Below are 4,696 nucleotides of genomic sequence, written 5' to 3' on the forward strand. Positions count from 1 at the left end.
AACTACAACAATTTTTAGGTAGTTTTCAAGGGGTTATTTTATAGACTTCTTCCAAAATTTGGCGAACCTATTCCAATTCGTATACCAATTAATTGGTATACTTAAGGGTTTATATGTTGCAGATAGAGAAAATACTGAAATTTTCAGCTTTTTTCCTACATAATATTACGAAAGCTTATTAAACAATTTTTCCTAATAAGTTTGTGAAAATTATAAACTATTTGAATTTTTTTAATAGTTTTATTTTTTATTTAACCGTGATTTTTTAATAAATAGTGACCATAGCTTCACAACGTAGTCTATTTTTCATGGCTTGCGGTGAGCACGATCTCTCGAATTGCTGAACTGAAAATTATGGAGTAGAAATTAGTTTTTAGTATTCTTTACAGATTTAACTCGCCGCGCAGATAGCTCGGAATTAGACCCGCTGGTGCCCTAAGACGATTTCGCTAGATTTTCAGAGCACTGTGCACCCAGTGCATTAACGCAAGTGACGGAAGGTTATCGAAAAGTTTCATGAAAATGAAAATTCCAATAATGATGATGATTTTCCCAAACGGTTCGTTTTCGAGAGGTTTTTATTTGTTCTTTGGGATTAGGATTAGCGATAATAATTCAAATCAAGGATACTACTGGGAAGTCACCTTTAGAAAAAGTCGATGTCGAAGTAAAATTTGGAACTATGCACGCATGCCCTTTAGAGATAGCGTGATATGAGGAGCTGCGATTTCATTTCAACGCTTTTTTGTGAAAAGGGCGATACTTACAAATGTAAACATAGGGCTTTTTTCATACATGAGAATGAGGGCTTTGAAACTTGTTGCCTGTTGCCTAACCTAAAAATTTTGATTCTACGATATTGCTTTCTTAAACTACAGCAAAAAATACAACGGGCGAAACTGTATTTTTGTTTGTTTATTTAAAGTTTCGCCCTCCACGCTCCATGCAAACAAACAGGGCGATACTTTTTTTGCTAGCAGTTTAGAGGCGAAACTGTTATTTTCGTATTTTTTTAGGATTATCAAGCTGATACCTGCTGGTAATAGTAACAATGATCGCTATTGAAAAAACACGGACGAAATCGGTGGTGTAGAATGGTAGTTATTGTAAAAAAAAACGTAAGGGCGATACTTCAATGCTGATAGGTGGTACCGAAAAAGTAAACAATCGCCAAAGGGGCGATACTATCATTTTGTCAATTTCAATAGCAAAAACAAATTTTAATTTAATAATTTCAAATACTTTATGAAGTTTTGGGTTTCGATCACTGAATCATGCAATCTAGGATGTAAAAAACACAATAGTTCTTAAATAGGAAATAATACCAAGTCTGGAAATATTCACTGTTGATTTTCTTTGAATGGTGTCACTGTATTGAAAAGGGCGTCAAGAAAAAGCGTTGATTTCTTAGTTCTCAGTCGCGTTGGAAATTTGAGTAAAGTATAAACTTCAAATCGATTCAAAAAATTTTTTTGGCTCAGTACAATATATAACCCCTTTAGGAAAATTCAGTTTTCCCAGCACAATTTAGATATTTTATTAACAGAGCATGTAGCGATCATCTAATGTCCTATTTGAAAAAGCTTTCAAAATTTCAAATGTGTATACCAGTTCATATAGTACTAGTACAGATGAAACGGACTTCAATTAATGCGATACACTCTGTCCTCTGTAATCGCTTACCTATACACACATGCTCCCGTTCCTGCTGATGATCTACCAGTCATCATCATCATTTCAATTGCGGGATGCGTGGACCTGAGCGGGTGGTTTGGGGGGCGCGTAATTTGCTTTCCCACGGGTACTTACTGCCGGGCAAGAATTAACCAGCGCGGGGGGATTTTTGTAATAAAATATAGACACGTTGAAACGAAATGGTTTGATTGGATGGCTTGAAGGAGAGAGAGAGAGATTCGTTCGAATTTGCAAAGAACTGAACTCTGGAAGAATTCGTATTTTTGGGAAAGGTCGTTGTCCTGTTTCGGCTAGATTACGACTTCCGGTTGAAAAACCCGAATATTTGCACTTGCGACCTATCTGAGGACCCTTTTGCAACTTCTAGTCCAATTTGACCTGGACCGTGGAAGAAGTAAGAAGTGCGAGTGTTTGTCTTGTTTCGCGGAGTGTTGTCCAGGTAAAACGTGAGAAGTTTTCTAGTCGAGCTAGTTATTTAAAAAAAAATCACTCTTTCCCATTAGCTATGAACTTATGTGCGGTAGATCGTGTGCGAATAGTTCAGAAAAAGTGTGCGTGTTTCAAGGAAAAGCAAGGTAAATGATGATTAGAAATTGTGTGCTAGGTGGTTTAAGCTAATCGCGCCGAACAGCCGTTCGACGGCCGTTTTACTCCACAGTTTTCCGTCGCCGGCGAATTTCCCACCGATCCGATCGCCGTTCCGTACCCGATTCACTACCATCGTGGTTCTATCGATGGTTAGGCCGACACGCAGCACGTCGTAAAGCCGTTCATCGCACACTTCCACGTTCTTCGTCAACGAGCCCGACACGTGCGTCGGAAGAGGCCCTACCGTGATTCTGGGCCTGCTGGCGTAAATTAATCAGCCGTCAATTCTAGCGCTGGCCGTCATGGCGTAGAGTTGGCACCGGATTCGATCACGCGGCGAACATGCTACGGATCGCGTGAATAAGCAGAGCGTTACGGCAAGTAGTAAAGCCCACATCGAAACCACTGAGTGAGTAACACAATTATCATGCGCAAGCTTTAGGCCAAAAGCACACAGAGATTATAGTAGAGTTTCTTATTGCTATAGTCAAACCGCACACGATAGGCAGATAGAAACGATAGGGAAAACGAGAGTACGAAATGATGAAATAAACCTAGCTTAAAATTTAAAATGTTGCCGTGAATAAAATGTTTGTCGTTAGTTTGGAGTTTAACTGTAAAATGTATTTTGGAGTCAGTTTAGTGTTCCCTGTAATAATGATTAGCTCGGTCTAGAAGGAGTCTCACGTCGTTCGTCCGGTAGTTTTTTTTAGGTCTTTTCTGGTGCTTACTCCAAGTTAGGGTTGCTTGGGAATCTCAACCCCCTCCACTTCCACTTCTAAAGCGCTACGGGACAATCGGTATTTAGAAATTGTTCCAGTGATGAGACGCGTGAGTGGTGGTTTCTTTTGACTGGCCAAACGACGTAATTCTCTTAGGTTCTTTTTCGCGCTATTCGTTCTAACTTGAAGTCACTGAATGGTCATCCAAGTCTGCCGAATTGTTAATTAATTATTTCGGGTTCGTTAAAGGAATCCGCCCTGTGGTTAAGACTCTTGCCGGGCAAAATAAAACGTGACAAGCGGTCCTCTCCGGAGGTGGCGCTTTAAGCCGCTTGTTTGAGTTCCCTGGGGGACAAGTTCGCGGACCAGAACCACTAGCGCGTGTGGCGCGCGCTACAAGCATTAACAATAATTCGTTAGTATGTCTATTTTATGAGCCATTTTTTCGCTTTTCCATTGATTTGGTTTGAATTTTTCTAGCACTGATGTTGTCCTATGCAGATTTGAGCGATTCTCTGAGTCCTGCCACTATCCCCTGTAGTATGTGTTATCAAAAACATCGCGAAGCATCAAGTTCTAAATGTTCTCAAACGATATATTATCTGAAGAGAGTGATAAGAGTTATAAGAAATGTCTCATCACACTGTTACGTGGATTAAAAGCGTTTTTTACTATAAATATACACAAGAGTTTTTACTATAAATATACACAAAAGTCGCACTCACACTTGTCATAGGTGTGATTGATGATAAAATTTGTATGGCGTGTCAAAACCGTGCATGGAAAATTTTCCATAGAAAAAAATCCTCAATAATTAACTTTTGTTCATATCATTGGCTTCATTTGGTCTATAAACAATCAGTGAGACGCATTTTGAAGAAAATGAGTCAGGGAATCTAGAAAAAATAATTATTTTTGATTACAGTGTTGCCAAATATGCTATATTACCAGTATAAAACATAAACTTCATTTTTCTCACAATTCTTGTATTTTTGTTTTGAAAATGATTATGCCATTGTGTTTCTCAGATAGTTTTATACATAAAAACATATGCATCAAGATAACTTAAGCTCATCCCCAGACACAGTCATTTGAAGCAAAAAATCAAAAATTTCTCAGAACGAAGCAGTATGTCGAAATTCTGAAACCATCACTTTGTAGAGATTTTTTAGAATATACACACCTAGAAAAAATAGTGTAAATTTACATCTCCTAACCATGACATATACGAGCATCAAAAATGACTTAGTTTTACGTTTGATTTTAATTTTACATGACGTTTAATTTCGTAAATCATGTAATTTTACTCCACATACAGCGTTTGTTCTGAATGGTAGGAAGTGTAATTTTAAGTCATTGCGCATGTAAAGTATATGTTTCATGTAAAATTAAACGGAACACGGTAATGTTCTGTCATTTCGTAAATTACGGTTTGTTGAATTGTGTCATGTTTGCAATTACGTCAACGATAAAATTCAAATTTTTTTGGTGTGTAGAATAAAGAGGTAATGTTGCATATCTAACTCAGTTTACCCCAAAATGGCGTTTGTCATAAGATAGCACAACAGCGAAGAATACTCGCAAAGCTCTTACCATTCAGAATCCTGAATGGAACCAGTATGGATTCCAGCTTAAATGCAACAACCGATTCTGAAACCGGTTGAGTCGGAATCGTTTGTTGCATTTGAGTT

Source organism: Topomyia yanbarensis, chromosome 2, assembly GCF_030247195.1.
Source record: "Topomyia yanbarensis strain Yona2022 chromosome 2, ASM3024719v1, whole genome shotgun sequence".
NCBI classification, from domain to species: Eukaryota; Metazoa; Arthropoda; class Insecta; order Diptera; family Culicidae; genus Topomyia; species Topomyia yanbarensis.